Here is a 26,509-nt window from a genome sequence, read left to right as displayed (position 1 = left end):
AGCAACGCACGCGGGTGTGCAGAAGCGAGCGAGCGAGCTTGGCATGTACGTGCGGAGGGCACTAACACCATCGAGAAAAGTTTTATACTCTCTAACACTGAGGCAGTAACGGCACAAGTAGTAGTATAGTGCGGAATATAGGCAGCCCGACGTACTCACAAACATTCGCGCACTCACACCCACGTACTTCCACAACGCACACACGCGAACACACCCACCCACACATACACGCAGCAGCTTTAATCCAACTCTCTCGTTCTCAAGCTACAGTCTACAGGAGCAATAGAAGCAGCACACTACGATGCACACTGCTGAGTAGTTAGCGCGTGTATATATCTATGTGTATGTGTATCCTCGGCTTGGACCAGTACACAAATACACGCGCAGGACATATACAGCTCCACGCGTGCATTTATACATAGCGTCGAGGACGAGAGGAGGATGTTGCGTGCATGTGGAGCTATTACAAAGGCGCAGTGTTCCCGGGTGCCTCCTGGCGCGAGCTTCTAGCAAAGAGCCAGCTCGCCGTCGACAACGATGCCCCGAGACTTTTCTACGCCAGCTATGATTCTCCTATCTGCGTTCTATGCACTCCACTCGGCCATTTTACGTCTCGACTTTCACCTGCAGCTACCAACTCACCGAGCCTCTTGAAAAATCCGATTCTTCGATCATTATCTACGAATATGATTCTCCTCGATCAGCTTGATTGATAACGAATCGCGCACACGCATTCGATCGTTTGTTGAATTTTATCGAAATGGCTCGTTTTACTCGAAACTTTTACCCCCTCCCCTTGCTACTCGGCAGCCACAGATTTTCCAGCCTATGCCCTTATACGCTAACTTTCCGCCCCTTTTTTACGCCGACGCATTCGGTTTTACGATTATCGCCGGTTCGCCAGAGGGATCGGGCGCATTTCAGCTGAAACCAAAGTCTATGGTTTGCCGAATCTTGGATAAGGGGTAGCTCAGCTGCAAAGCTTTGAATTTTAAGAGGCTATATCTCGAGAGCTGCTGCGCTGCTACTCTTGTAGCACCGATAATTATTCGATTCACTTTTATTTCTAGTTTGTAGTTTTTGTTTCCTTCTCTAGCTTTTGTAATCGGTCACAAATATTTATTCGATTCGTATTGAAGTGAAAAATAGAAATTTGATCGCAACAAATGTGCGTTTGCAATGCGTTCATTAGGAGTTTGAAGCCAATTCAAAATTCAATCAGTAATGAGTTTTTTCATATTGGAACGTATAATAATATGGATAGAGGAAAATTTGTCGAGCTTTCGTTCATTGACGCGATCCAATGAATATAAAGTTTCGATATTTGACCAAGATTTCAAGGTGAAGGTTGTAGTATCCAAAACTTATTTGCTTGCATCTTGTACCAAAGAGCAGCTCGGAGAAGTGAAACTGGGTGTTAGAGCCAAGGAACTTTGTTCTTCTTGTTCTTATTGTTGCGAGGAACTTTGGAATTTCTAGCAGTAGTGCAACATGCCAGCGCACGCGGCACACAGTTCGCGTTATATACCATCGCAATGCGAGGCTCGGCCACTTATATTCGGCCTGTGCCATTGAACCAACTAGTCACTTCTTTACTTCTTTTCGAGTCCGTGAAGGGGTCACTGTACAGCACTATAGGCGACTTCATATTTATGTATAGAGTTACAGTTACAGCGAGCGCGTCCAAGGTTAAATTCAATTTTTTTTTTAACTTCGGAGCATGCACGTCGCATTACACAAATTATTTCTCTTTTGTTTCTTTTTTTTTTTTATTGAAACTTTTCCCACACCACGGCATAGACTAGTTTTTTGCTCTCGTTTTATCTGCACCTAAAATAATATGTAATCATTTGGCGATTTAGTTTGAATTACATGTACAGGAATAAAGTTCAAGCTTATAGTTTGACGTTAAAGAAGTTAGTGACGTAAAACATCAGCAAGATATGAGATTTAATCAGCTCGTGTGCGAAGATCTATGTTATTGTCGGCAGTTCAACTTTGACCCCTGAAACGCAGCAGTATAGCATCAAGTCAACGACCCTTAAAGCCACGAACTTTTCGAAATTATACATTCATATAAAGCTAAGATAGATAGAGAGAGGGAGAGAGAAAGAGAGAGAGAGAGAGAGAGAGAGAGAGAGAGAGATCAATTGAAATCCTTGCAGCAGTTACCTACATGTCTACAATTTATGAATCTGCTTGCTTAAATTTTGTTTACGTGCAAGGCCTCAAAACACATAGTGTATTTCTTATCATAAAAATTCTTAGTTTGTCGGGCTGTTGAATAACGTAACGCCAACACACATGTGAGGTACACCAAGGAAGTATAAGTCTGAGAGTTCATAGACAGAGAGAAATTGCAAGTGAGTAGTACAACTTGCGAGTATATAGGTAAGTAGGAAGAATCGTTAGGCTAAGTTTAAACCTGAGACTCGCCGTTAACGAGGCTTGCCATAGGGGGACCGCTCTAAAGTGCCTAGTGCCCGGTTAGCTATGAATTCGTCAATGTATCTATCTGCTTCGCGCGCGCACATTTTCCAGCGACGGCAGACGAATTGCCGTCGGATCGAAGAGCTTCGCTCTAAGTAAGTAGAAATTTTACTGTGCCTTTCCAAAACTAGTTAAAAGGCCATTCTTTTGAATAATGTTCCCTCATTATACTACACATGCGAAAAAATAACATTTTTTAATGTAGCTATTAAACCTATGAAATAAGCATAAGTATAAAGATATTTCCCTAAACTTTATGAAGTTGGGTTTTGTACAACAATACAACTGAGAGCTAATTTTTGTGACTTTCATGTAAATTGGTTCTATAAGAGCTGTGGAAATTATGCCAAATTTCAAAAATCACCAGCTATTTCGGACTTAGTCATTGTAGTAGAGAGTTTGAAGTTCTATTAGTAGATGGTGGCTGAGTGCTTTCTTAATGGTTCTAGAGGAATTATTAAAAGCTCATGAGTGTAGATATTGCGCAGAAAGCTAATCGGTACAATTGTAGTTATACTTTTAGACATTTCTTGTAACTTGAAAATATAACTTCCAAACTTGCCAAAATATATTTCTTCTAAAAAAAAATTAAAATTGCACACGTTTTTTTTGCGAATTATATATTGAAAAAGCTAAACGAAGAAAAGGATGATATCGATTTGTAGGAGTTTTCTGTTGTAATTAAGTAATTTCAGATGATCGTCATTGCGCTTACCGCTCTGCACGCATGTAGGGCACGTAATTCTGGCAAAATTTGTATTATTAGCTTAATAAATGTACAGTACGTTCGACGGGTCGTGCAGTTAATTACCCGAACGTTTGACGTTGACGCGCGCACGCGTTATTTTTTTGCTGCCCCGTGCACAGGAGTTTTTGCTGTAGTAGTAATGCTTGCATCCTACCCGATTCAGCCGGTCGTCGGCAAAAAAATTCTGGTGCTAGCATTGATTTCAAAAAAGTTTTCGCTCACATTGCTCATGATTTTGACGCAACGTTTTCTGTTTGAAAAAAAGCACTATCCAGAAGAAAAATCCTTCCTCGCATGTGAGCGAAAAGTCGAACAATAAAGCAGTTGCAACGAAACAAACACTTTTCGTGTCTCAAATTTTATCAAAATGAAGGATCGATCGTCGAGCAACCCTTTTAGTTGCGCTTCGAGGCAACAGCACACGTGAATGCAGGGAAAATCGCGCCAAGTCACGCTCGCGAGCAGATAGTCTAAAACAACATTAACGAACTACACACTGAGCAATGCATGCACACCGACACAATAACAACATCGATATTATGAACAGTGCTCGTGAAATTCGCGAAGGTCGCTGTTAAGAAAGCTTATCGTGCCCGCGCTTTTCGGTCTCTATATCCTCTATGTGCGCGCACGCGTGGTTGTCTCTATATTATATATACGTATATGATAGCGTGATCCAATTTGTCGAAGAATGTGGATTCGACGTGGAAGGGCAATTAATGCGAGGCACAGAGGCATACACATGATTATCGGGTGCGCTTCATTAGGCAGCATGGAACCGGGATATTGCGCCCGGTGCTCGTGCTTTTATACAGGCAATGGGCAAGGGTTGAATTTTTACTTACCAGCCGTATCATGGCTTCCAATGTCTATTAAGAGTGCATAAAAAAGGCTTAAGTCGTTATGAGCTAACTTGCTTTGGTTATGTAGGCAAGAGAAGTATAAGGGGTAAGGCTGACGGCAGCAAGAGCTATTAAAACCTTCGTTGCCAGAGTGAAAAACGTTTTGCTCGTTTTTTTCGAGGGCTGACGTAGTGATGCGTATATACGATCTCTCTCTCTCTCTCTCTCTCTCTCTCTCTCTCTCTCTCTTTATGCGATGCACCTGTGGTAATGAACTTTCTCAAAGTTTTGGCAGGATAAGTCAATGCAAAGCGTTAGGTGCGTCGATGACTGGTTTGATACGAGAACGAAGGTGAGTTGGGCACTGTCTGCATCGAGCTGTGATCCGCGTATCATGGAAAGTGCAGCCTTGAGCAGGTGCGTTTTGTACTTTTCTGATAAATGCATAGCGATATGATTTCTCATTAACGTTGGGTCTAGCGATTTTTAAACGAGATTTCGCGCCAATTTCCAAGGTTTATGACCTCCTAAAGTAAGCCTGCAGTTATCCTTGTTTTTGCAAGAATGTTTCAACTTTTTTCACTCAACTATATCATGAATTATGATAATTTTTATTTCTAACTCTATTTGAAAACAGTACCCCTTTGAAGAGACCGTGAAATATCGATCAATGTACGCTCGACTTTTTTTCCGACTATCAGTCAGATCTCAGGAAAAATTGCATAATAACGAAAAAAAAGAAAAAGAGACACAGAGACTATGTCAGACAGGTCTAGGCTGCTCCAGTTGGTGCAGGCACCCTCATTGACGTTTGCACATACGAATATACATATATTATTCATTCAAGCGTAATTGCAAATGAAAAATCGACAGAGCTACAGTTCTGATAGTGAGCAGGCAGCCTGTCTTTCTCTAGCTCCTTTTCACATCCTACTTTTCCTTCTATCTCTCTCTCTCTCTCTTTGTGCACAGAGCACACAAACGAAGCTAGCAGAGTCCCGGACGTACCGCCTAGAAAACGAGTTCTACGAGCGCAGAAAGTGGTAAAGAGTGAGAGAAAAGCTCAGCCTCCTGCGTTGGAACCTCTGTGGACCTCCTGCGTTCTATATGCGGATTCGTTCCTCCCTCGCAGTCTGGGAGCTGGCTAGAGAAAAGAGGGCCGTTGCCTGGAGTAGTGAAAGAAAAATACTCAAGGCGTGCTGCTGCTGATGCTGCTGCTACTACTTCCGTTGCCGCTGGTGGGAGAGCTTGCACGTAAAAAACGAAGAAAAAGCACGAGCAAAGCGAGGCCAGCTAGTGCAAACGCCAGAGAGCTTGCAGCGCAAGCTCCGCTCTCTACGCGCCAAGGGAAGGGGCAGCCGAGGCAAGTGTGCGCGAGCCTGCATACAGCGGTAACTTACGTATGCGGGAGTATGTGGGAAAAGCTCGCAGCGGCTGCAGGTAGTGGCGGTGGTACGGCGCGGATCCAATGGGCGCCGAGCGCGGAGGCGGCGGTTGCAGACCGTTTACGCCCCTTTTCGGAGGAGGAATAAGCACTCCCTGAGACCGAGCAAGAGGCTCCTCTCCTGTGCGCGGTACTCAGCAGCTCGCTCTTCCTTTTGGCATTTTCTCCTCTCTCTCTCTCTCTCTCACTCTTTGTTGCTGTCTCTCTTGCAACTCTTCTCTTCTCTCTCTTACTTGTGATTCTGCTGGCAGCTGCCCAACTGCAAGGCGGAAGGCAGAATAGCATATCTGTACAGCAGCGTGTTAAGCGAGCTCTGCCGATCCTACTGACGGTTTCTACTCCTTCCTTTTGATACGGTATTACCTGCTCGTTCACCCGAATATTATTTATCCGTGCCTGACGATCATGTTTTGATAAAGTAGCTGAAAAAAATCGTTTTGGCACCTTATCGCAAGGTCACAAACCTTCGATTTTTTCCATATCTTCGAGTAGTGCCAAAAAGTTCGCGCTAAAGATAAATCTTATGATTATGATAAAGGTCAAATTGCTTTGAATTTAAATTTCATATTGTGTTCAATTTTCATGTTTAATAAATCAATTAAACCAGACATAATTAGGCTACGAATAAAAACCAAATATTAATAAAAATGTGAAGATCGTGATGTGGTGGCGCTGCTGCACCGAGAAGCTGAAATAGCGCAAGATCGTGTACGTCAACGGCCATATTGAAAAATATCAAAGCTATTGAGTGCATTTTGGAGACTTTTAAGTAAAAAATTGTGAAAAACTACACAACACGTTTACTGTCTTAATCGGCGTGCTTCTGGATTATTTAAGCACTAAATTTGTAAGTACAATCAAGCTCTTTTTTAAATTTTTTTTTCACACACATTCGTTCAGTATTTTTAGAAAGTATTTATTTAATTTAGCAACTTTTTTCACTTTGAGATCATTAATATCTTGCTGTGAGATAAATTACTATTTCTTACACGAAGATTACCTAATTAATTTTTATAATATTTTAAATTGTAGACTGATTGATAATTTAAAAATTTTTTAATTGGTCGATTGAGGCTGAGAAACTGAAAGTTGTTTATATTTTGCAATATCTGCACGACTATCATTTAAAAAATTAATATATTACTCCATAACACCGAGCAAGTAATTTGTAAATTTCTCAGCCGACGGGCAAAGTAGATGAACTTGGAAATTTTCTTCCTAGGCAGGATTTCTTGCAAAGTACATGATGTAAATCTAGACATTCGTAGTTGTACAGGCGTACAAGTAACAAATCTGTTTGCCCTTGAAAATAGAATGATCAGTGTGAGTGAGGATCCGTACGCTTGGCTGAACACCTGCGCGCTCAACTTGCTCGTATCAGAGGCTCTTACAAGACGGGCGGCGTGTATGTATGAGCTCGATGTAAGCATACATGGTGTATATGTATAAGATCGCGACAGTGATTCGATCATTTCTGACCCATTGCGCCCGATTTGCTGTGATGAAATATCGCCCGACGGTAGCAGTACGGCTCGTAGCTATCCGAATACACGCCCATGCGGTATTGCTTTCGTGTCATGCAGGCGTTCGCTTCACGGAACTCGATACTTTCACTTATATTCGATTATTAGCCATTTACTCATAAATATTTCTAGAGTTTTACTTATTTAGAAAATGTATCTTATTTGCAAACAAAATTCAAAAAAGAAATAGTTTATTTGTTGAAATCAGTTATTTTTAAATTTGAATTACTGACTAGCATTTTTAGTTTCCCCTTTTAACATCTGCATTTAGTAAGAAATACCACGTCAATATCGTGTATAGAGAAGAAAAATGTTATCGTACGTGCGAGCACCCAAGATGAGATTATCTTGGGCTAATAAGGTGAGCAGTAGAAATGACTGCAATTATTGGTTCGTTCGTGCTCATTGTATGAATCAGATAGACGTGAGAAATGGACCTGAAAAGGGTCTTAGGGGGCTCAAATTATTTTGTCTTATCTCACTGCCATATTATAGTATATAATAAAAACTTTTCTGTAATATCTAACATAAAAGATCGTTCACAATTATAAATAAAGCTCGAATTATTTTTATTATATGAACTTTATTGCTCTACAGATCTGATTTAAATACTCCGCTCAGGTTTTGATTTTTTTCGAGATATCACAAATCCAATATTTCGCTGCGGTACCTTTGTAAAGTAAACTTAAAAGAAATTGGAAACTATGCATTTGTTAATGCATTAACTTAGGCGTCAAATTAAAAACTTAAATTGCATATCATTTTTTCAATCTATTAAATATAAGAAAAGAGTGTATATTCAGTGACCGTAGTGTACGCGCAAACGTATATTGCACCGCCCGAAATAACTCACAATATCATTGTCTTGCAGCACGTGAAAATGATTTTATGGTAAGCTCCGGCTGCCGTATAGACACTTTCATATAAGAATTGTTGCGCAAATTATAACTAGTTCACTGATGTGTCATTTAGCTTATTCTCGTATAAAAATATACAATCTTACGTATAATCATTGGAATTGCCGCAAGCAAATGTTACCCCTTATTGCAATAACCGAGAAAATCATTGAAACTTTCAAAAATATATAATAAATAGAAAGTGTTTCAATAAAAGTTAGCAATCTGTTGACTCATATGTTAAAGTTAGAGATTCTGGAAAATATGTGCGACATTCCATAAAGTATCCAAGAGGGTGATAGTGGCAACTTTTGTTCTCATATAACGACTTCATGTTTGACCTAACTTTCAAAGCGAATCTACAGTTTTCAGTTGTCAAACTAAATACTGGTTTCAATTCTATGAACTTGAAAAGCTTGTTGTTCGGCAACTTCTAAGGGGCGTTCACCTAAAAGCACCAAAAACTCGTTCAAACAAGGGAAGACCAACTTTTTAGTTCCTTAGTTCTCTCTCTGTCTCTCTTTCTCTCTCACTTGCGTTCACTCACTTGCTCGGCAAACCAAGGGCCGATAAATCAGACAGAGTTTACATATGCTGGTATACAGTGGCAAGTTAGTTTGTCTTTACTTTATGACAATAATCATTTGGATTTCAATTTTGACCTAATTATTCTATTCTTATTGTGCAATTGAACGCAGGTGCGAACGAAAAATGTTTTCAATCACTTTGATAACTAATGCATTGAGCTCAACTTTCAACTTTCTCCCTTATTCCAGTTTAAATAACTTATAATTATGGATGAATACACATTATCGAGCAAATTGCTTCAATTGAAACATCATTCTTGCAAAGTTTTTCTTTGAGTGATTTGAAAAAGTTTTATGAATTTTTTGTGATAAACAAATAATAGTAATAGTGGTGCAGGAAGTAAAAATAATCTTAAGAAAACTTTTTATTTAAATTTCCTTTAGAATAAGATAATTATTGATAAATTCAATATCAAAAGATGTCAGATCTATATTTTTAGGTATGAAATTGTTGAAATTCGATGTTTTACCATTAGTAAAATTGAGACTTCACCTTTTAAAAATAAACAGAAATTTAGTGTTTTTGTCAAGTTATAAAAAAAAGTGCTGCGTACCTGTTAGAGAAAAGAAAAACAGCTTGGGTGAAGGCAGAAAACGAAGTTAATGGAAGAGAAAGCAAAAGGCACAAGAAACAAAGCTCACATTGGAAAGAGAGCGAAGAAGGCGAGCGAGAAAGGCTGTTGCCGAGAAACTTTTCTCGTGCAAAGTACCACACGGACTGGCTCGAGGTTATGAAATTCTGATGGCTCATAAAATGTAAGAAAATTTACAGACTTTGCTGGTAGTAGTGGTGCTGGTACCGAGCCTCCGTCGCTGCCGCTGCCGTATTGGTCGTCGTCGTTCTCTCAGCATTTGCGCCGTTTTCTTCAGTCTCTTCGCTTCCGTCGCCCTTTCGAGCGCGCGGCTGCGCTCACTCCTACCGATGTAAAGTTTTGAAACTTTCGCGAGTGGCACGCCGCGCCGCCGATCGATTAGGACGGCTACCCGAGACTTGCGCCGGTACACACATACTCAGTGCAGCAGTCGGCTCGAATGTTGAATTCGTCCTGCTAGCAAAACATTTTTTCGCTCTTTCGGTTTCTTGGATGAAAAATATTTTGCATAAATAGCACACATAAAATTATGAAGCACACAGAAATTATGAAATTATGACGATGGTAAAGATCATTAATTTACAAATCTTAACTTGAATAACGTGCAAATTTAGAAGCTGCAGAATTTTTTAAAATGCAATTTAATTGAAAAATATAAAAAACGTTCAAGTTGTACGAACGAGACGTGTCAACAGAATTTAATCAGTTACTAACTTCTCGAGTAATTTTCTCTTGACTCGAGAAAAGCGTTTACATAATCGCAGTGTGTATTAGTGAATACAACTTTGATTACTAGAAATTAGATGTTCTAAACAGGGTGGATTCTTCTTCTAGCATCTAAATTTATCAATTCACATTCACCCTGTTTTCTTTCACTACGGACAATATCGAAAGTATAATTTTTGCCATTAGTTCCTCTTTTGACCCTAATTCAATTGACTGAAACACATGCGCGTTCATCGAACTAAACTGCCTTGAAAACTTGCCTCGTATTGCAGTAAACTCATGGCATTTGGATATTCATTCTGAAAAAAAGTATTTGAAATTATACCGCCATTAATAATACGGAGGACAGTGAACTTCTATTGACTGTGGAATATTCGATGCTGTCACCAGCTGCAGGTTATTAATAATTACATACAGGATATAAAGTCGTCTTCGCCGTACTCCGCTTGTGTTGAGTCCGTCGTCAAGATGATGTAGCTATCAGGTTCTTAAATGTATATACGCTCGAGCTCAAAAGCCGAGCTACCTTAAAATACGTCTAAATATTAATGAGGCTTTCGTTGGTTTGGCTCTCGTTGCGCCAACTACGCTTCACATCAGATAGCCACGTGCGGAGATGCGTCAAACGGCTGCTCTATGTAGCTTGGGCTAATCGTTTCTGCGACCTATCCTCTTACACGTACACGCACAAATAACTTAACTCGACGTGCGAAGCTGCAATGACTCATTTGCATTATCATGAGCCACCAGTCGCCACCCAGATAAATGTCTTAAATTACGAGCTGATCTTTCTCGCACTCGCCTAAATAAATATTTGCCTCGATTTTGGCGCTTGCCTCGCCGCCCGACTTCTTTTTTGATTTATCACCCGAGCTTCTGTAAACTGAGCGAAAATGTAAGAGCCACGAAAGAGTATATAGTGATACACGTGTATGGCTCGAGAGCCGAAAATTTGGGTCCCGCACTTTTAACAATGAATAATTTTAGCGCTCACCCGAAACACACCGTAAGCACCCACACGTATACTAGCACGAAGACGAGCTAGACATTATCGTCGTCCCGACGCATAATAAATCCTGCCTTGCACGGTCAGCGGCGCGAAGAATATGTGCGCGTTGGGCCATATAACGTTGAGCTGTACTACTGCGATGCTATATTTAAATAGCAACATGTACAAACGACGTGCCCAAACTTTTTTAATGTTTTTTCGCGGCCTACGAAGAAATGTGCTTTATAAATTTACCCCTGATATATAAATTCAGAATCTACTGCAAAACTGACTGCAACTAGAACACATTACATGCCAGTTTCTCATTTTTTTCACAGTGAAATTATGTTTTTTATTATGTTTTTTATTTTCTTACTTTACAATAATGATTAAAAATCGGTAATATCCATTTCAAGCAAAATGTTGCTTTAGTGATATTAAAGTGGTTAGTTAATCGATTGATGAGTATATTATAAATATTGCTTCTTTAGAACACAGGGATTTCATGGTTGGAAATGACTTGAGTGATCCGATACTTTTAGACAAGAATTTTGGTAAGAATATATATAGTTTTATCATAGCGTCTACAAGTTAATTAGTCGTAAGTAAAATAAAAAATAGAAGATTTTTCTTTAATAATCATTTCTAATAATCAGCTGATCAAATATCAAATCAAAACTAATTAGAAAAGAAGCCGCAAGGCCCAACGTAATTATCTAAACATGGAATAAGCAGGTCGGAAAATCACGATAATATAGGCGCAAGACATTTTTCGATCCTCCTATATTTCAAGTTCAATGTATATATCATTATATTATACACGCAGAGACCTACAGTGGAAACGCGTTGAGGCGACCGATGCAGAAGCAGAAGCATCGGTCGCTGGGAAGGTGACTCGCAGAGCGTATTTACCACGTACTTAATTTTGCTTTCGAAATTAAGTCGAGAGGTGAGGGTCTAGTGGTGGCAGTACTGCCGTGTATTGAAGGCGTAAGAAGAAGGTGGAGAGGCGACGACGAAGAAGAAGACGACGACGACGACGACTATGCTACTGGCACTTTGAAATACTAAGTCTAACTTTCATCGTACGTAAGCAGAAGAGAGAGAGAGAGAGAGAATAAGAAGAAGGAGAAGAAGAGTATTTTCCTCGAGGTATACTGTCTCTCACAATTAGAATGCTCGAGGAATATACAGCAGGAGAGACGATGGAGTCAGTGTAGCACAGTGTGCAGTACATATATATATGCTACTTTACTCGTATACTTACAGCTATACGCATAACAGCCTATGTCGGCGTTGGCGATGTTTTCTCTCTTTCTCTCCCAAAAGACGTGGAAATAGAGAAAGACAGAGTGTTAATAAGGTGCGCGCACAGGGTAGGTGGCACGAAGTCATGAGAGTAGCTTTGCATAATTCACATTCGCTATTTAAATTGCCACCGAAAAATTCTCTGTACCAAATAATTAGGTTGCTTTAATCTTTGTTCACTAAATATATTTTTTCATCATAATAATTTCATGATAAAGTCGAGCTACTCTTTGCTTTCTCGGCTGGTTGTTCGTTTCCGAAATTTAAATTTACCTAAACCCATTTCCTGCTCAGTAAATATAACAGAAATGAAGCGATATAAATGAGAAGTGACGGGTTTCTCTACCTTTTTCGTGTTATGCTTTTTTCTCATCCTTTGCATGAAAGTGTGAGTTACACGTGCATAAATCAGGAAATCAAGTGATAGGTTTTAGAAATCTACTTGAATGTTGCGTGACTGAATTATTGAAAAGAAATAATAATATTGAAATATACGTTGAGCTTATCTAGCGATATATTATCCTAAATCATCCCTATAAAATAGCAAAAATTTTGTACATATAATCAAGTTTATATTTAATTTGCAATTATATAAACTGACTTTGAAAAAAAAATGAGCATGAAAAGTCTAAAGAAATTTTTATTAAACACAGATAAAAGAAAGCGTAATTTATCGAGCAATATTTTTGACGAACCCAAAGAATACGTATAATCAATATATGCGATGCGTGCCTGCGAAGATACACATTTGAAAGAGGAAGAGAGAGTGAGATAGAGTTGAATAGTGTAAAGCGTACACCTCAACCCGCAGACCACATCAGAGTCAAAGCTCAGACTTGACAAAGGTCGAGTACTTGGGCATATTTCATTCGATATGAGCTTGTACCTTATGGTATAATATCTAATATACGTACGTACGTGGTTGATCATTAGTGGTAGTTCACGATATGAAATATTATTTGAAAAATCATGATAAATTATTTTTAGCAATTTCAGTTTTAAAAACTATTTGATCTTACAAAAGTCTGCTGGATCTAGTGCAGTTTTTTTTTATGAAGTAAATTAGAAAACGTGCTTAGACATAGAGGCTTGCCAACGATCAAAATCACATCGCATCTGGATGAATCGTCTAGTGTTGCATTCGCTTACAGGAGGTTCGCGTAGGCTCCAAAGCTAGGTATATTTCATAATAAGACTGATATAATGCGCGAACGAGGGCCCTCGGATACGTACATGTGAGCGTTGTTCCCGTTCAAGCACTTATCACGTCAAAATTAGTAGCGTGTTACGCAAAATGAGCCCAAGGGCAGATTCGCGAGCTATATTCGTAGGCGCGTATTGCACGTGTGCTCGCTTACAATGATTACAGTCAGTCTCTCTCTCTCTCTCTATACACGCCGCACAGCACAGAAACGCGCAGCGCTCTTTACTTATATTCCAAGACACAAAATAGATATCTCTGGGGTTGCTCCGCTTTTGTATACCAGGGTGGCGTAAACTGATTATTTCGCTCAATTTAGCTAATTATATAATTATAATTCATGAATCGTTCATTTCGTATCAAGCTACTTTCATTTCGAAATAATCGTAAAATTATCGTGATTCATTCGTTGGAAGCACTCGAATTCGTTACGAAAAACGTAACGCTCGATGTTGAAGCCTCGGTTAGAACACATATCTTGAACAAAAATCAGCCTTTACTGGCAGGTATATACCGATGGAGTACGTGTGTATTCTTGCTCGAGCTACGGTGCGTGGCTCTCATTCGCACCCTCCTCGCTGTACACTCGGTACTCGGTGCTCGTTTCGTATTTGTCGATTTCAATTGGTTTCGTGATTGCATCAATACGATTCGCGGGACGCGCGCTTGCACGGTTTCCACCTATACACACACACACACACACTTATGTAGACTCGCGTGGCTGAGCTTGAATCGTTCCATGCTGCTTATTTGCACGAAGCTTACGCTAATTTGAAGATGAACCGCATTGGACTTACGTATCCTGGATTATATCTTATTTGACTCACGCTAATAGTCTATGCACGTACCCATAGATTTGAAAGGTGTTTACTCGTCAACACTCGCACTCGCGCTTACACATCTGCATACGATCGAGGTAAATTTTGTGGTTCTCTTACTGCCGCAAGAGCTTATATGGAAAACTACTCGATACCTGGCCATATCTCGTACGAAGTAATTATGTATGTTCCAAGTGCTGCAGAGAGAAAAAATTAATGAGGAAAAAAGTTCCAAGTATGGGAATTTTCATTTTGTACAATGAAAATTTTTCGATCAACTTGAGCTCGTCTCGATACCAATGCTATGTTTGCTCGCGAAATTGTGTAAGTGTATGTAAACTTTACACATGACTCTGCGAAGCACAGTAGAACTACAAAAATGCGGTCAGGCATGGTAAACATCTACGTTTCCACCAACTCTTTTCTTCATTGCTGCATTAGCATTTTTATTCCCTCACATATGAACATAACACATCGATACATCAAGAAAGTTAATAAATAAAAAAGTGAAAAAAGTTTTCCACGCAGGTTGCTTGCCCTCCGCGTATAATCCCGATTTCCGTGTGCTCAGCGACTCTTCTCTTTCTCTCTTTCTCTCACGTGCAATAAATACTGATTCCAAGTTACGTGCTGAAATAAAGACTCGTTGCCGTATGTACTTGTAATAATTATACGTCGATAATGCGTATGTATGTATTGCGCAAGAGTGCAGGTTGGTGCAACGTTATAATAAATGTGTACGCGTAGCGTCGGTGCTATAACAGGGTGAAATGTCGCGAAGCTTCTACGAAAACTTTCTTGCGCTCTACTCGTACTCTCAACTGTAATTTGCACTCTAGCATTGTAAAAACTTGCATTCTTCCTTCACGCCCAAGAAAATAATTATGTCGTGCGAGGAAAACTTTTTTCCTTTGTCAATAACAACTATTATGTGCGCTTATCAGCGACTTAGTTTGCTGTATTAATTAATTCATTTTTTCGCGTTGAAAAGAATGTCCAATCTTTCGATTTATTTCATGTTTTTTTCTGGCTATTGAATTTCACAATTATCGCATCGAAACTTTTCAGATCAAATTACCGAGTTTAGAACGAGAAAAAGTAAAGAAAATACGCAGCAATATGTCGAGCGAGTAACGAATGGGATGTATGCATGTACTTATCTCCGGAGGCGAAAATTCGCCAGAAGATATGCTTACTAAAAAGTCACTCGTATTTGAATTATTATGCCTGTCTGCTAATTACGAAGGCGCATGACATCTACCAACGTAGACCACGCGCCAGTTTGTTCGTTCGTTCGTTCGTTCTCTCGCTCGCTCGCTCGTGCATGGCAATAATTAATTTTCTCAATTATGCCCTGCGCCTTCGTCATATTCTCCATCTACTAGTAGTTAGTATATGTAGCTACCCTCGACACACGTTTTCGGTGCGTCCACCGCTCAAACCATACGATATGTAGCTGCGTGTCTCGAATTTGCGATTCGCGAATCAAGCGTAAAAAGTAAGTACGGATAATTTACTTCCCCGGCACCGCAGCTTGATGAATAATTGTTTTAATTCAAAATGTTCAATTTTATAAACCTGATCAGGTGTGTGGATGGTTAAATTTCATGAAAGAATCAGTCGCACAAAGGCACTGTTTACTTAAAATGCAATTACTCAGTGCTTTCGATAGTGCTATGCAAATACAATTGTTCATCAGCACCAAAAGTTGAAAAATCTCAACTTGTGGTGTTCGGGTAAAGCTACAAAAGCAGTAGCCAATAGCGTTGCATGAGAGTGTGTATACGTATATTTGTGACATCGTGCGCACAGCTCTAACTTCAGCTCTGCACAAATAGCGTAAGGGTAACTGAACCGGAACTAAGTTAGTAAAGTGCTTCTATGTATTTCAAACACATTTTAAACTTTGGCTTTTGCACGTGAATTTGCTTTCCAGTTTTCTCCAAATGATTTTTAACTTGTTTATACAGTAATTTTTGAATTATTTTTTTGTACATTTCGATCATACGTACGACTTACTGACTATCACTAGGGCTAACTAACCAATTCGGCATCATTTGCCTGTATTGACCAGTCAACGTGGTAAAAAGGTCAAATACTGGACATAAGCGATAAATCTTTTTTGCCCATGAATTTCACTATAAAAACTGGTCGGTGTATATGGATTCACAAGGATAGCAAATTTTCTGGCTAGGAGGGATGAATTGGTCGATAGCTTTTTGGTAATGCCGCTACACAAATATGGTACGCATAACATTTGAATATAATATAATTAAGTAATTTTCAAACATACATAATAGATTACGTAGATATTCACAGATTTATTCATAGACAGCGTTTTACGAAGGCTGATAAGGTAAAATTTTTCAAGCATATCACAATTTTTAATTTAAAACATTACAATGGTTTATCATATCTGGTGAATATTTACATGGAGGTATATAGTAATTATTTGGTTTTACACCAAATTCAAAGAGTAAATAAATGGTAATACCATATCATGATTTGTTAATTTGTTAACCAAAAATTCGTTTGATGATGAATAAAAAAAAATACATTACAGTCGACTATACGAAATTCGTGTTTTTATGAAAAAAATATCGAAACATAAATATTGTCGTGCAATGTAAAAATGCAGTATAAGACTGGAACGTAGAGATATACGACGGCGTAGCTATAGCATGCAACCCAGTACGGAGCAAAGGCGAATTAGTAATCAGAAATCTGATCCAGGTAAAACGGGAGCAGGTTGTTTTGGGAAAGGCGTTGCGTGGCTGCCCTAAACAGCGGCGGCAGCGGGCACAAACAAGCTATATAGACGCTCGCGTGTTGGTCTCGGGCCGAGCGAAGCAAGGGGGAAAATAAGCATTGGCAACGCTCCGCCGTTTTAATACACATTCGTCTTGGCCGCGCGCAACGGGACTGCAGTACGCGCTTTGCAAAGAAAAAAAAACCCGTGTATGCGCGTGGATGACAGTTATCGCTGTGTTTGTCGTGCGCGCTACCCGCTCGCGATGATTGCAGCCCTGGAGTACAAATTTGTATGCATAATCAATCAACTGCACGAGTTAGCAGCTGAGTTGCAGCTGCTGCTTGTTTCATTTTTAATTCGTTATTTTTCAAGAACACGCACAAAACTGCGCGCGTACGTTCGATTGTTTCGCGATATATTTTCGCTTCTCTGCGGAGAAAGTTCGGTGACAGTTGTACTGAAATGTGTGCTCGTATACAAGCTTGGATCTGATACATAGAGAGTACGAAGCATACTTGTAATCGCTCGGCGAAAGCAACATAATACATGTGTAGCTCAACTAGCAACAAAAAAACAACAACAAAAACAATATGACAAAGCTTTCCGTGAAGAGAAAGTAACTACTGCATAAATAATATCTCTATGCATGTAATACTTGATCGAACGGATCAATATAATGCGTTTATGATATTATAAGCGACAATAAAGAAAGTGCATGATTATAAGGTGTATCCTGTGTTTACTCGGGATCACTCCTACTTTCGGTAGGCTCACATTCTATTATTAGAAAATGTATCATTAGCAACAATTCCTGCAATTGAAAAAAACAGAATAGTTGGAAGATATGATAAAATGACTGATTAAACAAGAGTAACTTTCGAATAAATATTTTTCGCCGTTATGATATTTGCCTCTGCAGTCCGATGATCGTAGCAAAACAAGCTGACGACGTAGTTGCAAAAGCGCGGAAAAGCTCTGGGATCTCGCGATCCCAATTTCCGACGCCTCCTTCATTGTCAGCGCCGTTGCAGTTGCCTTTGTATTATAAATAATATGCGTGATATGTCGTTGAAAATTAGCTGCGAGAAGGGGAAGAGGGTAGGTGCTACTTCGCTTGGGGAAAGCATACGTGCAGATCGCGTGGTTGTCTGCGGTTCCTACACGGTATCGTATAACGACGCGGAGAAAGTGAGTGCGTGAGCTGCTGTTGCTTCTCCTATACTGCGCGGCTTGCTGCGAACGATGCCTACGTATGAGAGAGAAAGCACACCTTTCCCACGCGATAGCCAAGCCACCTACTACATATGTGCAGCCGCAGTATGATGAATATTTTGGTATCGTGCCTCCCGAGCCAGCAAAAGTACGCGGGTGGTCGGGTCGATGCTTGCAAGAGCCTGCAAGCAGCCAATTCCAGTCATTATCGCCTCGAGCTTAGAGCCATCATCGTTCGACGCATTGAACATCGGAAAATATCTCTGATTTATTTCGGTGGTAAAAAATTTCAAATGCTCGTCAATAGCACGCACAAATCAATAAACCATACTTGACGACAAAGTTTTTAACGGCAATGGTTGCAAGGCTCGAGCGAAAATCTAGAAATTCGCATCGTAATATCTCGGGGTATTATTGAGCTTGTTTATGCCAGCAGAGCTTTTGCAATACGTGTGCAGAGGGCAAGTTCATGCATTTATACATTAGCGACGAAAGTGAGCCAGGACTCGACGATAATCGAGCCGAAAGAAGTCTTGGCTAGGGAGCGCGCTCTCGAGATATGCTTGACTTTTCATTGGTTTCCCGACTCAAGCTTCGAGTCCGAGTAAAGCCCGATGTACATTCCTGTATAATACGGGTAATCTATTCCTCATGGACATCGAACGTGTTCCGCTGCGTATACTTGTATGATTAATGACTTCGTAATCACTTTCAGACTCTGACTATAATACGCTAGTTTCGATTTGCATTCGTGCTTGAGAGCGAGAACATGGATGGAAATCGATTGCCCGATCTACTCTTTAGTGAATTTTAAGCCGTCGGATCCCATAATTTTTTACACAATGATTCAATTTTACCAAACTAAACGTGAATTATTCCCTTAAGAATCGAATTGATGATCTGAAATCATCTCTATAATTATCGCTAAAAAACATTCAAAACGTCTTAAATCGAATTACATAGCAGTAAGATCGCAGTCGATAAGGTGACTTTATGTCAGTGTGAGTGGCTTACGCATTCATTTCTCCCCATGGGGGTTATTCGGGCGACCAAACTGCTGCGCACTTATAGCCTATATAAAGCGAGAAGTCAGCCGATTACATAGCTATTTTCGTTGACGTATCGTTAAAATCTATCGTTTTCAATGATCGAATGAAAGAATATCATGTCTTGAGTTTATTTTATCAACAGAAAAATTAAAGAAATAAAATAGTAATAGATGTATCACGGAAAAAATCACACTCAAATGAAAGATGTGACACTAAGACTTTAGGGTCTACTCTCATTGCTGCAGAAACAGTAGTAGCAGGTTTACGTAAGGTAAAGCAGAAAGAAGGATTATAAAAAGCAAATACGTTCCTTGATTAGTAAGGGTAAAATAAACATAGATTCATGCAGAAATCGCTGTGACATTCTCGAGTTCCTCGTACTCTTGCTGAGAAGTTTTACCTCTTTTTGGATACTCTATACCTTTTGGCTTGGCTTTTAGCTCGCTGTTAAATATATCGTATGTCACTCTTTCGTCATCTTCTTGTGCGTCAACTTGAACTCGAAAGTAAAATTAAATATTTATTTTATTTAAGCACAGACACGTTTTTAATTTTTACAGTCGATTCTTTGTAAAATTGAATCACACAAAACTCGTTTATTTTCTGCTGATACAAAAAAAGTATTGTTTTTTCTGCCGAAAACTCCCCCAAATTTTTATTAGAATTTCCAGAACATTTTTACAGCCCCGACCACAAAGTTTTTAACAGTAGCAGAAAAAAAGAAGATTTCACAGGAATCGAGCATATATATTAAATATAAGATGGTCGTTTCCCACTCAAGTTTCAAATCCTTTGAGCTTTTTATATAAATTACTGAAACGCTAAAATGAGTCGAAGAATCTTGGAGGAAAATCTTGGAGGAAATTCGAGGACAAATCCTGACGCATGAACGCCGATGTTGCCCGGGGGAGCGGGAAAAATTCCTCTTATTCGCGAATGATTCGACGCTAGCCACAGCGAGTGGGGCAGGCACATAGCGATACTGCAGCGATCCGCTCAACTCAGGTCGTGAGCATAGCGAAATAGCCACTTTATCACGACGGGAGTGAGAGGGAGATAAAGCAAGGACGAGAAGTTTAGCTTGGTGAAGCAAAGTATAAAGCGCGCGTGGGAAGGAGGGCAAGGAGGCTCGGGGCGGGGGGCGAGTTTGCGCATATTCCTATCCGCGAGAAGCCTCAAGCATTCTACGTATACGCAGTGGATGTCTGGTTCTAATTAAACGGCCCCTTCAGTCATCATCCTTCGTCTCTCTCTCTCTCGTCCCCTTACATATGGGTCAAAATAATACTTTTTTACAAAACCGTGCGCACGTATGTCACCGATCTTGACGCGCTTTTGGTATGTTATAGTACATGGTAAAAAGGTCCCAAAAAAAAATTTTTAGACCCCCTCCCCCCTCCTACCCCCCACTTCCGGTATAAACGTCCATTTTCGATCTATATTTTTTCTGAGGACATGAAGCAAGTAAAAAATCTGAAAAAATTCATAAAAATACTTTTCCACAATCCAAACAACCTTGAATTTTTTCAGATTTTTTGAGTGCTTCAGGCCTTCAGATAAAATCATTGAAAATTTCAAAAATCGAGATACGGCGGTATGAGCCGATGTAGTACTCGGAAATTTTTTCAGTTATTTTTCGCATTAAAAAACATAACCTCAATTTTTTTCAGATTTTTTCAGATTACCTAACGCACCTTTTGAAGCCAAAAACCGATTTTTTTGACGAAAATAATTTTTTTAGGACAGTACGGAGCCTCGAAAAATCTGAAAAAAATTTTTTCTTGTTTTTTTCATCAAAATACGTAATCTCAAATTTTTTCAGATTTTTTAATTGAAGGCGATAGCTTCTAGGGCCGAAAAATGCTATTTTTAACAAAAAATGGTTCCTAGAACCCGATGGTTCCGGTGAAAAAATTTGAAAATATTTTTTTTGAATTCCTTGTCAAATTTTAATAAATTTTGACCGTTTCAAAAGTTCGATTGAAGCTTCCTAGCTCATTTTAGAGCAGGACAAAGATTAGTGCAAAATATCTGAAGACGTTTCTGAAGACATTAAGGAATGATAAAACTCGTTTGATGCTCTAAAATGAGCTAGGAAGCTTCAATCGAACTTTTGAAACGGTCAAAATTTATTAAAATTTGACAAGGAATTCAAAAAAAATATTTTCAAATTTTTTCACCGGAACCATCGGGTTCTAGGAACCATTTTTTGTTAAAAATAGCATTTTTCGGCCCTAGAAGCTATCGCCTTCAATTAAAAAATCTGAAAAAATTTGAGATTACGTATTTTGATGAAAAAAACAAGAAAAAATTTTTTTCAGATTTTTCGAGGCTCCGTACTGTCCTAAAAAAATTATTTTCGTCAAAAAAATCGGTTTTTGGCTTCAAAAGGTGCGTTAGGTAATCTGAAAAAATCTGAAAAAAATTGAGGTTATGTTTTTTAATGCGAAAAATAACTGAAAAAATTTCCGAGTACTACATCGGCTCATACCGCCGTATCTCGATTTTTGAAATTTTCAATAATTTTTTCTGAAGGCCTGAAGCACTCAAAAAATCTGAAAAAATTCAAGGTTGTTTGGATTGTGGAAAAGTATTTTTATGAATTTTTTCAGATTTTTTACTTGCTTCATGTCCTCAGAAAAAATATAGATCGAAAATGGACGTTTATACCGGAAGTGGGGGGTAGGAGGGGGGAGGGGGTCTAAAAATTTTTTTTTGGGACCTTTTTACCATGTACTATAACATACCAAAAGCGCGTCAAGATCGGTGACATACGTGCGCACGGTTTTGTAAAAAAGTATTATTTTGACCCATATATAAGAAGTCGCTCACTCACTCGCTGAGCTCGCTCTCTCTCTCTCCTGCGCTACTCGCGCGAAAAGGAAGGTGAACCTTACGCTCCATACTCTGGGTGCGTTATCATATTCCTGATTGTTATGTCTTCGCCGTTACTGCGCTTCTCTCGCTCATCGCAATTTCTCTCGAGCGTAACGGTAGAGTAACTATACGTGTGTATGTGCTTGTGCATGCATAGGCATATACATACGAAGCCCTCCCGCACGCACAGCTAGTCATTTCGTTATACGTTCGCAGGTGAATCTCGCGTATTTTTCCTCGCTCGCTCTCTCTTGTTCTCTTGCTCTCTTTCTCTCGCGAATTCGCGAAAGGTTTTGTTATACCCAGTTCTCCTGCTCTTATAATACATGGCTTCTTGCTTTTCTCGTCATTCATGCTTCAGCGAAAACGTATAAACTTGCCTCGTACCGAGCGGGCGCTATATAGCCTAATTAAACTTTGAGTATTTCGTGTCGCTGCAATACCGCCACCGCTGCTGCTGCTGCTGCTGCTGCTGCTGCTGTTTGCTCATTCGTTAGTTTTTTCTTGTTCGAGACTGCGTATTTCCCTACGTAGCCATAGAACGAGCTCACGCACACCGATTGCGGTTTGTTTTATACGTGGTTTTTTTTGCGATTACTTTGCCAAAGAACTCGAGTGCTTTACATTGAAATAAATAGATAACGAAGAGTGATTTCAAAGGTGGCTCATAGATGCACGAGTGTTACTCGTTGTTTTATTATTTGTCCCACAACTCATTTGAAATCATTTCGAATCGACGATATTTCTCTATATTCAATTGTTTCAAGTACCGGCATGGACGTGATAAACTGCTTTTGTATCATATTCTTTGCACGAGCTCTTCGTTACTCATTAAAAAAGTAGGAGAAGAAAAAAGAAAAGGAGCAAAGGAACGAGCGAGCGAACGAAGCAGAGCTTGCCGGCAGATATTCATTTCAGATATAACTCAATAAATCCCTCCCCGAAATAAGTGTGTTCTCGTCGCTCGCCTTCTCGGATGTGTACGTGTATATATCCGTACGTATACACGCTCGAACAGTTAAAAAGTAGAATAGGATATATCTTCGCCTCTCCCTACGTAGCCAGTAAAATATAGCAGCTTGGCTCGGGCTTGGCGGCAGTGGCAAACTCGACGGAGAACAAAACAATTTTCGCGCGCGCTCCGGCTCGCATACGTTTCCTAAATGTTTTTCTGGCATGTCAGAATGTATTGAGAGCAACAGTAGCACACTGCAAGGCCCACTCCTCTCGCTCTATATCTACGTGTACACATATAAATGTATTGTACGAGTCGCGGTATATACACCTAGCTTGGATAATCGCGAAACATTTATAAAAGCATCCGAACGCCGCTTTGAGCCTTTGTTTGTTTCGTGAGATAGACCGTAAAACCATTTAAAATCGCATCGCGATAGTGACTTATATAAACACTCATATATATATAAAAGCCACTGCGAATGCCGGTGGACTGCAGACGTGTATATGCCTCATACAGCATATACATGGGAGAGAAGTATTATAAGGCGGTATTACGCCGAGGCCGAGAATGTATAAAAGAGTCGACTGGGCTCGGCACAGACGATATACATACGTAAATCTATATATATATGCAAGCGCAAGGCTGTGCTTGCGGGCAACATTATCTAAAATTCAAGCCGTAATTACTTTGGCTGGGCGGCTCTGCCGCTGCTTCTGCTTGATTTATAGTCATCGCGCGCGAGCAGCAGTAGCAGCAGCAGCAGCAGCAGCAGCAGCGGCAACAGCGGCAGCGTCAGCGGTAGCGATGCAGCTGCGTGGGTGTAAGTAATTAAAAATGTACCATCGCGTGGAGGAGCTGCTTCGAGTAAGAAAAACGAGCACTGGAGGTGTGAGGACGAGGATTATATGGGGCGTAGAGTCTTGTCCTTGAGTAAAGAAAGGAAAAAAAATTGTTCGCTTAAACAAGCCAGGAATGGGGAGGGCATGATAAGCTCGTATCAGATACGAGGATTCCTCAACGCGGTGAATCTTTGCACGGAAGGACTACTTTATTACCGCTGCATTCGTCCTCCTGGCTCGTTTTCACTCGTTATACTCATTTTAAATGATGATTTTTCTACGTTTGATTGCACTGCTTGTTACGCCGTCTTCATTAGAACCGTTTTTATAGCGTAATGCCGTTTTAGTCCTGTGTAAAATGCGTCAGATAACAACTTTTTCAAAACACTTTCGATGTAATAATGTTTTACAATTACACTTTTTATCAATCGTAGGGCATTTCTGTGAGTATTTTACCAAAAGGTGCTTATTTCTGCTGTTTATTACATTGTTAAGTAAGCTGCTATTAGTGTTAATAAAGGACATTAATTTATTCAAATATGTTACATTCATTCTAGTCGGTTTTTCTATTTTCAAATAATTAGATTGCACAGCATGATTTTCTTTGTGCTTAAACATACGAATAAGAGTGAGACTGATGCCAAAGTTTAAGTGTAGATATGAAGTGCAGGTGGCTAAGGTACAAGCCTGGATAGCAGAAAGTAGTTCGAGAACACGTGTGTCGCAAGCCAAAGAGACTCAACCTTATACAGTGATTACTAATGCCGGATAACTATGAGCCGAAGACGACAAAGCAGCAGTGGCAGCAACATCAGCTGCATGGAGTATCGTTATATCATCTGCATTCTCTCTCTCTCATACACATACATACGCACAAATTTGCAGGTTTGCACTACCCTATATACGGGGACTACACAGAATCTCTTTCCCAAAGCCCATGCGTGTGTGTATATAATATTAAGCAATTCCGGACGCGTCGGTGAGTAGCGTGGGTAGAAGGAAGTTAAGAAGAAACTTTGCCGCAGGCATTATGTACGTGTGACGCGTAGAGCTCCTCGTATTCGGTAGCAGAAGAGTTTCTGTGGATGCGATGCCGCGCATCGCCCATATGATATGTCTTCTGCAGGTGCGCAGCACGTGGATCATTGTACGAATGATGCTATTTCTGACGGTGCATCTAATGAAGATAACTTGGAAGTACGAGAGACTAAAAAAGTTCTTCGGAGCTGTGTGTTTATATATCTCACTATTTTGCATTTATCGATGAAAAATTCCCTCAATCATATTGTTAATTGAGTTAATTTTTTAGCTCGATCATCACATTCTGCATCCTTCAATAATTAAAGTATAACAACCGATTCTATATAAACTATTGAATGATCAATTCTTTGCAATCACAAGGAGACCTTTCTACCTCCGGGACATAGATTCTTGACAACATTTTTTCAGTCTTCTGGTACCTAGTAAAATTAAGTCATCTAAGCTAAGTTTCATCTAACCTGCCTTGGAGATAATTTTTAGAATCATTTTATTTTTTATTCAGATTCTTTGTTATTTTTTATTTCGAAAGTTTAGATTACACGTTTTTTTTTATATATTTCAGAGATTCCCAAGAAAGTATGATAGACGGATTTGAACACTTTAAAGTGATTCATGCACATTCTTGTAAAAGATAATTTAATAAAAAATATAATGTTTTTAAACATTGATTTCTTTTATTAACCATACGCAGTGAACATTTTCATGAAGGGGTTTTTTCTTTTCATCAATGAACGTATAGGCTTTACATGAAAAAAATGTAAATCTTCGAAAACATTTGAGTACTTCTCTCGTCTTCAAAAGCCAAACTTGATTCAATCGAATTGAGTTTTTCGGTTACTTGAACAATGCTAATTTCAACCATAGTTTATTTTCGAAAAGTACATGAAAGATCAGCCTACATCGATCGATGCATCGTAAAAATTCCTAAAAAATTCGATACTTGGGAAATTTTATCAACATGTAAATTCGTACAGTCGCCAATGATCAATGACATAGTTTTAAAGGATCGATGCTTTTGATACACATATCCAAGATTTTTGGCAAGAGCTTGTCAGATACTTCCCACTTGCACTTGCTCGCTGCTCTCTATCATGATTTTCTCTCGATCGCATGTAGCGACATTCTAGATCTTATCGATGAATGACTATCCTAAGCTGTTTGCGTCTTGTAAACTCCTTGCAGATTGAGATTTGCCATGTATAATAATAGTAGCAGTAGGACTAGCAGAAGTAGTAGTAGTAGTAGTCATAGTTATGGTAGTCGTAGTAGTAGTAGTAGTGCTTACGGCTCGATAAGAGATAACGTGGTCAAGCAAGGAGGGTCGCTCAAGAGACTATGCACTGCGCGACTGGAGCACGTCGACGTCGACGACCAAAGACGCTTTATAAGGGTCTGCAAGTTGCTTGCCAAGGGTCAGTTAGAAGCAGATAGCTATATGTCGATTGCCACATGATGGCATCTTGTTAGAGGCGAGCAGGATTTACTGGTACTGGAAGGAGTTCGACGATCTTCTGAGCTGTCGCTTTGTGCACAAGTTTGCGCTTTTATCAAAGAATTGATAAAGCAAATATGCTCATGTAGTCCGCCCGTTTGTAATGAAATAATTTCAATCGGAGC

General features: G+C 39.6%; 1 protein-coding gene across 6 annotated transcripts in view; it reads left to right on the top strand.

Annotated features, from left to right (window-relative positions):
- The first annotated feature begins 6,141 nt into the window (after window positions 1-6,141).
- The window catches only part of LOC106656492 (putative mediator of RNA polymerase II transcription subunit 26), a 197,211-nt gene continuing 176,843 nt past the window's right edge, over window positions 6,142-26,509 (top strand). For all 6 annotated transcript variants that reach the window (XM_023462921.1, XM_023462920.1, XM_014377531.2 and 3 more), the window contains exon 1: window positions 6,142-6,371. The gene's annotated coding sequence lies outside the window, so the exon portion shown is untranslated. The remainder of the gene's footprint in view (window positions 6,372-26,509) is intronic.

This window comes from Trichogramma pretiosum, unplaced genomic scaffold (assembly GCF_000599845.2).
Source record: "Trichogramma pretiosum strain Unisexual culture from Peru unplaced genomic scaffold, Tpre_2.0 scaffold92, whole genome shotgun sequence".
NCBI classification, from domain to species: Eukaryota; Metazoa; Arthropoda; class Insecta; order Hymenoptera; family Trichogrammatidae; genus Trichogramma; species Trichogramma pretiosum.
This window is presented reverse-complemented; position numbering and strand designations above follow the sequence as displayed.